This window comes from Petromyzon marinus, chromosome 32 (assembly GCF_048934315.1).
Source record: "Petromyzon marinus isolate PM22_M1 ecotype Great Lakes invasive population chromosome 32, UKy_Petmar_22M1.pri1.0, whole genome shotgun sequence".
Classification (NCBI taxonomy): domain Eukaryota; kingdom Metazoa; phylum Chordata; class Hyperoartia; order Petromyzontiformes; family Petromyzontidae; genus Petromyzon; species Petromyzon marinus.
Window position 1 is genome coordinate 13,220,845 of NC_133698.1, and position 10,946 is coordinate 13,231,790.

Here is a 10,946-nt window from a genome sequence, read left to right on the forward strand (position 1 = left end):
TAGACACAGACGGAAAGTGAGACAGGCAGACACACAAGCAGAATAGTCCAACAAGCAGGCAAGCAGACGGACAACAAACTTAACAGACTGAGAGGCAGACAGGTGGGCGGGCAGGCACAGAGACTTACAGGCAGACAGGCACATGGGGAGACCACCAGGACCACAGACATGCAGACAACAATTGAAAACCAGGGGTCAATTGATTGAATGAATGACATTGTTCCGCGACATCACTCACGCATCACGCTACCACAAAGGTCAGCGCGCAGCTAACTCGAGCACGGTTCCGTCATTCACTCTCACCCGCCTGCCATTCAGCTATTTCTCTTCTCGCCCTTGCATCAAAACTCGGTTCTATACGTTTTTTTTATTTCTCCAAACAGTCGTGTTGCTCATAATAAAAGCCTACGTGTTAAACAGTCGTGTTACTTCCATTGTTGACGTCTGCGGTTGACAGTCAGCGCTCTTCGCCGGATGACGACGTCTCATTCATCACCCCCCCCATTCATTACCGCACCCCCCCCCCCACTACCATTCATTACCCCCCCCCCCAACTCCTCCCCCCTTCTCGCAGTAACAAAGCCAGGCCTTGTCGTGACCGTCTTGCCAGGAGACACAACGACAGTCCACGGTGCGTTACGATCGCCGCCCGCATTGCGTCAGACAGCTCCGTCTGCTGCACGCATCACATCCGTCTCTGGGAACATCTCCTCTTTAAAAAAATTAAAACCGATTCCTTACACAAGCCACAATCGGCAGTACGGATTCCTTGGGAGCGCGTTAAAATGTCAGCGGCGTCGTTTCTCGACGAGCAAAACTCTGCAAATGTTTGTGACGTGCAGAGTTAGGAGTGTTTCGAATCGATGCTGGTGTACGTGCCAGATGTTAGCGGCAAGGACTACAGTATGTCTCTTTACGCTATGGGGTCTCATTGCACGGTCAATGTTCGCATCTAAGAGTTGCGGTCACAGTGTGACCTCTTGGAATGCAATGAGATAATGGGAGGTATTGGCAAACGAGCCTTTTGCCCGTCCAAGGACGGGTGTATTGCAGTCAATCTGAAACTTGCAAGCGAAAAGCAGACCGCGACGTGATATATTCATTGCATCAATTCGCGTGCAATTTCTAAGGCCGCGGTGACACAGATTCATTTCATTTAAAGGTTAGAATCCTTTGTTCATCATGATGTCCTTTTTACTTATATGTCTCACCAGCGTTACGGAGATCGCGTGACGTGATGAGGGTTCTGCCTTTGTAGTGAGGGTTGTGAGCTGACGCCGAGGAGGGGGTTGGAGTCGCCTCGCCCCTGTTCATGATTATTAATGAGGGGGGGGGGGGTCCATGTGGAGGACGTCACCTGTTCATGATTATTAATGAGGGGTGGGGGTCCATGTGGAGGACGTCACCTGTTCATGATTATTAATGAGGGGGGCTGGTCAACGTGGAGTGACGTCACGCGCGGGAAACTCAGACATTCTTGGCTCATTATAGTAGTAAATGTCTCCCCGACCTCCTCCTCTCCCCCATTATCGACCACTCTATTCTTCGTGCTGTATATTTATCCACAGGGCCACCGTTTGCTGTAAGGCGTATTACTGTTGTATAACATAAAGGTTCTCACAGTTCTGGCCAATCACCTGATGACGCCGATTGTTGTAATCACCGGCGGAACGTCACGCTACTCGGATCGTACACGTTGTGGGTTTACTCTCCAACACACAACCGGTGTGCTGAAGTAGCAACGAATTGGCACGTTTTGTTTAAGTGACAAACCTTTCTAATTGGCTGTGTTGGGTGGTGGCGGGTTTAACGACACATTTATATTTACACGATATAACCCCAAAAAATATATATTATGAATAATCATATATTATTCTGAGAATCTGCGTGTAGTATGTATTCTCCTGCTGTCGTACACAGGGCTTATCTTTACGATTATCGGCGTTAACCCACGGATAAAGAGGAATTGAGCGGAGCGCTGGGGCTTACGGCGATCAGATCAGCTCAGGCTGCAAAGACGACCTGGTGCGGTGTATAAACGTCACCACTTTGGGGATACAAAGGCGGCCCAGAGTGGTAAAATGATATTAAAACCAGTCCTGACGCCTCCGCACACTGACGAGCTTGCTGAAGCATGGACAAAGAGCTGCCATGAAGTGCGCCTTGATCCAACAGAGGATGAAGGAAGGACCGTGAATGATTATGCGTGTAACATACGAGTAAAAACCATCAAAATTACGTTCGCCCGTAAAAAATGAAACACACAGACAACACCAAAAACCGAGTGACCTTCTCGGAATGCGAGCGGAGTGTGTTGGCCCGCAGCGCTGACACTTAGGATGATGATGATGATGTAAGGAGCAGGAGCAGGGCGCTGTGGCTTCATCGTGTTCCTGACCTGGGCGAACAAAATATCAGCGTCCAGGAGCTGCGAAGAGCGCAAACATTCCCTCACCACGGCGAGACTCAATCAACGCTCCCTCTCATTCCGGGGGAGGAGGAGGTGGTGGTGGGGGGGTGGTGTAAGCGAGCGGCGCGGCTCGTTCAGAGCGAGCGAGCAAACAAAACAATCCCCCAGCTGGCGAGCGACGGGGGCGATGAGAGCGGACGATTGCGCCCACACGCAGGGGGGCAGACCGAGTTCGACCGCGGAGCGTCGCGCGAGTCGGCGGGGCTACGACGACAAGAGGCGGGCAGTGCACGCGCTGCGGTGAACTTCTTCTGCGCCGTACGTAGCCGGCCGCGCTAATCGGAGGTGCCGGGGGGAAGGACAACGAACTGAGCACGCAAGGAAAGTTCTCGAGAAATGAGTTTTCAATCTGGGCATTTTCAAAGTGCGCAGCTCCCCGGTGGCTTTCTACGCAACGAAATGAAACGGCGTTTGTCGAAGTCGCCGTGGCAAAGTCGGGCCACGCGAATTGACGAGGAACCGCAGAAAAGGGCGAGAGGACGAATCGCGGTTGTTTAGTCGATAGAGCGCCGTCGATCGTGTCAATGGCATCTCACGATCGACGAGGAACCACAGGCCAAGCGAGACGGCAGCAGCCACGCGGTCCACGTTATGAAGATGCTTGCAGTCAAGGCACGAGCGTTCATACATTGTGTAGAGAAGCCTGGAGCACCGGGGAGAAAAATCATCGCACGCCACGGGCTAAGGAGCAGTCTATCCCGGACAGAAGGGACAGGTGATGCGGGTCCACACTTTGCCGTGCCGCCTTCTGCCGGCGAGCCGGTGAAGTCCATCCATCGTTCTAGACGTTAACATTAAAGATAATTTATATTTGCTGTAGTCCTACGTACAGTTAGTTTCTTACCAATTCACTTCTCGACGATGGCCTCACCACTCCCGTGATGGTTTTAGGAGTTGGTTAGCGTGGCTTAGCCAAGGCGTAGTGGATTCTATATGACATTGATAGATTGTCAGATCGATCGTTTCACCACGGGTGGATGAAGCCCAGATGTGATCCCAGCTGTTCAGCGGTGGCGACTCGGTGTCTCTCCGATTGGCGCGGTTGGCTACGTACAGTGCGAAAGAAGTTCAGCGTACACACGTGTGCACGTCTCGTACTTGCTATCACTCATCTGAGTGACCTCCACCTGCGGTGTAAGGCAAAGCTACAAGTGCAGCCCTGCAATTTGCTTGCTCGCAACACCGCCGGTTGTACCGACTCAACTATAGTCGGGGCTCTAGACAGCCACCCTAGGGAGGGTATTTGGCCTACTCTTCCACACTGCCCAGTGATGTTGGAATAATCGTGAGTACTCACACTTTACGCCACCGAACATTTAACACCGCTGGGTGTACAAGAGCCATGAGTTTAAATCAGCGTGTCCCATTGCTTCAGGCCAAGTGTGTGAGTCAACCCACCGCTGTGACAGAGTCCCCCCGTGGTGGTGCGCACGCGCTGATTTCACTCCGCGACAAAATCATTCCAGGGTCAGTCTCGTGACGGCATGCAGGCCAGGCAACACGTGCCGTGGCCAGGATCGCGGGGGTGGGGGGAGTGGTCATTGGCACTGTCTCGTGCGATCAACGCCCCTTGCTTGGGACAAGGTGTGATTTCAACACGGTGACGTCTCTGGCGAAGGGGTTGGAAGATGAGGACGGGGCGCGGGGGGGAGGAGATATAGGTTGTTCTCGATTAAGTAAAGGAGCTCGTTTTAGGCGGTGCTATAAACGAGGCGCGTCACGGTTCCGTTTGAGAATCGACTTTCGTCCATCGCGTTGGCGCTTCCTCGTTGTAGCCGCCTCGCTCATCCTCACTGCGTTTTGTTCGGTCTCGATTGTTCCATCAGGCGGGCGCCTCCGAGCCTCGTTCATTCCACGGCACAATCTCCAGCTGGCTCCATCTTCACTGCGCACCGTTTGCCGCAACTGCGCATGCGCGACCGAGGGAGTTGCGAGGGCCGGGGGTGGGGACTGACGGCTGCCAGTGCGACCAATGAGAGGAGGTGGTGGAGTGCTGGATCGGCCACTGAACGGCACGGGGGAGAGCTGCTCTGTCCCGGCTCGTGAACGGCGAGCTCCTCTCCTTTCCTGCCATCCCCAACATACCGTGGCGCTGCTACAGCTGCTGCTGGGACCTCGCCACCACCGCCGTGCTTGTGCAGCGACGCTCGATCGACGTGGGGCGGGGGGCCGCCAAACGTTCAAGGGTGTTGAGCTCCCGGCCATGATGTTGTGTAGAAATGCGATGAGCGTTAACGTGACCTTGACGCATAATTTGCATGCATTGTGAACAATCGAGTCGCTCGCTCGCGGGGGCCTCGACGCACGTGTGTCGTAAGTGGACGCGTTTAATCTTAGTCGGCGAATCGTCGTGAGCTCGGTTGGAAAGGGATGCCTCGTTATGGAGGCAACATCTGGATAATTTGACATCGGTCATGCGTCACCGACTCGCAGGCGTGTTGGAACATTCACACACTGGAAAACGTTCCCCCGTACCTGCTACGACGAGTAAACGTCAAAACAATCCATGCCCCCCCCCCACCTCCACACCCCCAGGCGTCTCTGCGTGCCTCCCGAGTCTCCAGTTTCAGCAGCACTGGCCTTCGACCAGGAGATGGAAGAGACACCGCAGTGGTCTCAGCTCCCCCCCACCCCGCCCCCCCACCCCCCACCTCTCCATCCGCCTCTCTTTCCTAGCATCCGACGAGGTCACGGATGATCCAGGAGGTCACGTGCCAGGGTTGACCTTGTCAAAATCCACTCCGCGGTCTCCGTTTGTCCACATTCACCACAAACACAATCGCCCAATGGCATTGTTATCTGCATACAGACAGACATTCACGTTCCTTGTTAATCCACCGCTGGATGAAGGCCTCCCAATGCCGCGTCGGTCGTGGGTGTTTGTTCGCCCGTACTTCACCAGGTCATTGAGTTGGGGGTGCTTGCAACCTGACGAGGCATCACCCACCACAGATGTTAGCCGTGGTCGGGAAGCAAACGCAGGTGGTCGGGTTCGTAGCGCAGTACACGCTCACCACTCCAGCACTGCTTTACCCGCACACATGCTTTAGTTCACATTGAATCCATTGGTGTTTGACAGCACGATGATGATGATGATGGGGGTGTTTCCACTATCGATGTATTGTCGGGGGTCGCACTAAAGGCCACAATGGGCCGCTAGTGGCCTGCGGGCCTTGTAATGAAGAACTTTGCTTAAGTTAAACCAGGTTAGAGGTCACTGAGACTGATGGCCTCTTTTCCACGGGAGACCTGGATCACGTGGCAATGCCGAACGCAGAGCAAGAACCAGGCACAACAACACGAACATCCTCAAAGCAATAACAAAACATTCAACAATAAAAAAAAACACAAATGAACATGCATAGCTATGATTTTAAACACATTTTGCGTCGTGGACAATTTCCAGAATTGTATTTTGAGCACGGTTCAAAATAATCACCTTCACGATCACCGCGCAATAAACACAATTGCCCATTTAAAACTGACTAGTAAGGACTAATGTTTGTAATACCGCGGGTTGTTTTATGTATTTTGCTTTGTTCTTGCACTTCGATGGCAATTGGACAGGGGGAGGAGGAGATGGGGAGGGGGGGGCTCCCAATTCATTCCTTACATCAGGGCCCATCCCGACCACACCACACAGCGACACCCACGACCCATCAGCGCCTCGTCCCCTATGATGGAGAGAATGCCGGCATCGTGTCACCACCGGCATGCCTGTTGCGTGAGAGAACCGAATATGACCATCGCGCTTTTGTAGATCCACATTGTTGGCAGGAGCTTGCCAGGGGACGGGGCCGAACTCGGGTTTCGGGCACGTGCCCTGCTCGCTCGTGGCTTCTTTCCCTCCCTCTCTCTGTGTTGCCACTCTACGTGTGTGTGTGTTGAACTTTTTCGCACGGTAGGTAGTCAACAACCTCGCCCCCACCCGTCCCCCTTCAACGCCGACGACCGACACGGCCCTGCTCACCCACGTCCCATTGGGCTCGGTCCCCAGTGGGGGGGGGCGGGGGGGGGTGCTGTGATGGCACTCGCCGTCGTTTCCAGAGCGCGGCAATGGGTGGGCGGCATCTGAGTGTGTGTGCCCGAGTGGGTACACGCGAGGAGCACTCGTGACATGGGTGGCGCTGCCCTATTGAACCCGGCCACCTGAGTTTGATTCCGTGCACCTCCTGTTAGCTCGGTTGGCTACGTACGGTGCGAACGAAGTTCAACATACATACATGGGGATGCCTTCATCTAGCAGTGCATTCGCGAACCACGAGCCGATATTGAGTAAGCACCGTTCAATTACTGGCAATTTTAAGGCATTGACAATCTATGAATCTCCAGGCAATAGCAATGCGTTCGCATTCCGGTTATAACTCATCCCTTCAACGGTGATTCCAGCAACAGCCGCCCTCCTCTAAGAATCCTAAGAATAGATCGGCCCCCCACCATGGAGCGGTGAAAGTTCCACCACTGGCCCATCAGTGCCGTCAGCAGAAATCACACACACGCAGCACTGTTGATGACAACAACGGTGCACTCTCGACTCTTCTCCGCCAAGGCAATTTGGAATGCTCGCCTCTGACTCAGTAGCACTGCTGAAAATTAGAGTTGTCGTGTCCGTCGTGAGGGGTAGGGGGGAGTTTGGGGGTTTCACCAAAATTGCACCACGTCGGGCAGTGCCAGTTCCGTGTTAGGTCCCAGGACCGGTACCGATGTCACTCGCCGCTGATGTCAGCCTTGGGAAGGATTCTAACTCAGGCCGCCGGGTTCATAGCGCAGTCCGCTAACCGCTGTATAGCACCACTCTCCCTGTGGCGGGGGTGTGGGGAGGGGGAGACGCTGAGGTGCTGAGCTTTAATCGAGCACCTCCGTGATCGTGAATGCCCAAGGTATCGCGTAATACGCCAGCAAGCAAGCATAGACGGACGTAGTTGGGAGCCGCTGTCAGGCCTTGCGGGGCGAGAGCAGGACTCGGCAGGGGAGCGAGCTAGCGAGCGAGCGAGGAGTGCTGGCAGCAGAAGCAGCAGCAGCAGAAGCAGCAGCAGAAACAGCAACAGAAACAGCAGAAGCAGCAACAGAAACAGCAACAGAAGCAGCAGAAGCAGCAGCAGAAACAGCAACAGAAGCAGCAGAAGCAGCAACAGAAACAGCAACAGAAGCAGCAGAAACAGCAACAGAAGCAGCAGAAACAGCAGAAACAGCAGAAGCAGCAGAAACAGCAGCAGAAGCAGCAGCAGAAGTAGCAGCAGCTCCGTGTCTCGCGGCAAACACCGCGACGACTCTCCCGGTCAGGGGAGAGGCGGTGGCATTTAAAGGCATGTCTCTTGTCTCTTCCCTGCAGCCCTCCGCCCTCCACCGGTAATTCCCACTGCTCTGATCGGCCGGGATTAGGTCGCACTGATTGTTGGGGATTAGGTGGCCGTATCTCGCGTGAATAGACCTCGGAGAAACGTTCCCATTAGAGGAGGAGGGTGGCAATGAGACGGTGTCGAGTTGCGCCACTGGTGGCAAGATGTTAACTACCTCGCCTGGTTCACAGGAGGTCGTGGGTTCCATCCCGACCCTGACGCCTGCTGCTGTATATGTGGTGTTTGTGTGTCTCTCTCTCATCATCACGGTGGCTAGGAGATGTTAACTACCTCGCCTGGTTCACAGGAGGTCGTGGGTTCCATCCCGACCCTGACGCCTGCTGCTGTATATGTGGTGTTTGTGTGTCTCTCTCTCATCATCACGGTGGCTAGGAGATGTTAACTACCTCGCCTGGTTCACAGGAGGTCGTGGGTTCCATCCTGACCCTGACGCCTGCTGCTGTATATGTGGTGTTTGTGTGTCTCTCTCTCATCATCACGGTGGCTAGAAGATGTTAACTACCTCGCCAGGTTCACAGGAGGTCGTGGGTTCCATCCTGACCCTGACGCCTGCTGCTGTATATGTGGTGTTTGTGTGTCTCTCTCTCATCATCACGGTGGCTAGGAGATGTTAACTACCTCGCCTGGTGCACAGGAGGTCGTGGGTTCCATCCTGACCCTGACGCCTGCTGCTGTATATGTGGTGTTTGTGTGTCTCTCTCTCATCATCACGGTGGCTAGGAGATGTTAACTACCTCGCCAGGTTCACAGGAGGTCGTGGGTTCCATCCTGACCCTGACGCCTGCTGCTGTATATGTGGTGTTTGTGTGTCTCTCTCTCATCATCACGGTGGCTAGGAGATGTTAACTACCTCGCCTGGTTCACAGGAGGTCGTGGGTTCCATCCAGACCCTGACGCCTGCTGCTGTATATGTGGTGTTTGTGTGTGTCTCTCTCTCATCATCACGGTGGCTAGGAGATGTTAACTACCTCGCCTGGTTCACAGGAGGTCGTGGGTTCCATCCAGACCCTGACGCCTGCTGCTGTATATGTGGTGTTTGTGTCTCTTTCTCATCATCACGGTGGCTAGGAGATGTTAACTACCTCGACTGGTTCACAGGAGGTCGTGGGTTCCATCCAGACCCTGACGCCTGCTGCTGTATATGTGGTGTTTGTGTGTGTCTCTCTCTCATCATCACGGTGGCTAGGAGATGTTAACTACCTCGCCTGGTTCACAGGAGGTCGTGGGTTCCATCCTGACCCTGACGCCTGCTGCTGTATATGTGGTGTTTGTGTGTCTCTCTCATCATCACGGTGACTAGGAGATGTTAACTACCTCGCCTGGTTCACAGGAGGTCGTGGGTTCCATCCCGACCCTGACGCCTGCTGCTGTATATGTGGTGTTTGTGTGTCTCTCTCTCATCATCACGGTGGCTAGGATATGTTAACTCCCTCACCTGGTTCACAGGAGGTCGTGGGTTCCATCCCGACCCTGACGCCTGCTGCTGTATATGTGATGTTTGTGTGTCTCTCTCTCATCATCACGGTAACTAGGAGATGTTAACTACCTCGCCTGGTTCACAGGAGGTCGTGGGTTCCATCCCGACCCTGACGCCTGCTGCTGTATATGTGGTGTTTGTGTGTTCCCTCTCCCCGTAGTCGCGTGGATTTTATTTCCAGGTGCTCCGATTTTTCCTTCCACATTAAGAATAAACATCACGCGTTTAGAGTATTTGGCTGCTATACATTGCGACATGATGATCTGTGGCCAGGTTGCTTCGTAAAAATAAATTAATTGCTCACTATACCTCACCTAGTTTATAAAAAAAAAACGTAGTTTAGTTTTAAGTTAACTCTGCTGTCGCCCAAAGGGCAGTTCTCTTTCGCTGACACAAGTCGCTTTCCTCTGCCGCAACGCTACGAGCTTCTCCGGAGCCGGGCGACAGAGTTCACCTCTCCCGGCGCCGCGTGAGGACGCACCGAGTCGTGTCACTCGTCGCTCCGACTCCCTTGACTCGCAGTCTATTTTGACCCCCGCCTCTCCCCCCCCCCCCCCCCGAAAGCGAGCAGTTTGAGCGGGGTAAAGTGAGTGCCGAGAGCGTTAACCGCTCGCTTCGCGTCGCCGTCCTCGACAGGGCGATGGGGGAGAGCAGAGTTGGCTTCACAGCTACGAGAATAACATTAAGTGCGATTTTCTCACGTCCCCTCCCCCCCCTTCGTGTGATGCATCAGCCGCGGCGAAGGAAAATTCAACACAAAGAGAGTGAGAGGGAGAGCGCTGCTATCTGTCTGGGTCCATGATTGGGAACTTAGCGTGGACGTTGTGTTTATGCCAGCTGTGATCGCTGTCTGCTGATGTCTGGTCCCGTGGAATGCCCGCCACTTTCACTTAAATTATGAGACGCAGATCGACCCCGACTGAGAATCCAAACCGCGTTCAAGAGGTCCGGCGTCCAAATGCTGCCTCGTTTGTTTGTCTTACCAATCAGCAAAACGTCGATTCTGCGTCTGTGAACTTCAGTCTGATCATCGTTTCGGCTCTTGTTTGTTTTTAAACTAAACTATGAGCGAAATTATTTTTATTTTACCAGCTTAGGCCCTTTTTCAGAAGCTGCCTGGTCACAAATAATAGCTCAACGAAGTGGCTTAACCCGTGGGCATTTATAGCAGCCAAATAACTCTAAACGCATGTTTCTAAATCTGGAGGGAAAAACCGGAGGAGCCAGAGAAAAATCCACGCGACTTTGGGGAGAGAGAGAGACGCGCAAACTCCAAATATACTGCGGGCGTCAGGGTTGGGATCGAACCCACGATCTCCTGTACACGGGGCGAGGTAGTTAACATCACGCCACTGGAGCGCCCTATTATCATCGCAGTCCCAAACTCTTGCTAAGGCCATTGCGTAAGCAGTCTCAATGTGGCCCATGATTCTGACCACAATCCGGACCGACGGTACCATGTTTAGCAATGAGGCGGCCATCTGGCACGGCTTGGGACGTTACTCCTGCTACCCTTCAGGGTCCCTCGCTACGTCCCTTCAGTTGGGCTGCTGGAGCCTTTGGCACCTTCAACGAACGCTGAGAAAATACTAAACATGGTTTGCCTGTGACTTGGGTAACTCGCAGCGACACACAGTTC

General features: G+C 53.7%; 1 long non-coding RNA gene across 1 annotated transcript; it reads left to right on the forward strand.

Annotated features, from left to right (window-relative positions):
- Window positions 1-572: 572 nt before the first annotated feature.
- On the forward strand, window positions 573-5,951 carry LOC142929643 (uncharacterized). The gene is made up of 2 exons (XR_012945833.1): window positions 573-631; window positions 4,297-5,951. It is a non-coding gene; the product is annotated as an uncharacterized LOC142929643 (long non-coding RNA).
- The last annotated feature ends 4,995 nt before the right edge of the window (window positions 5,952-10,946 follow it).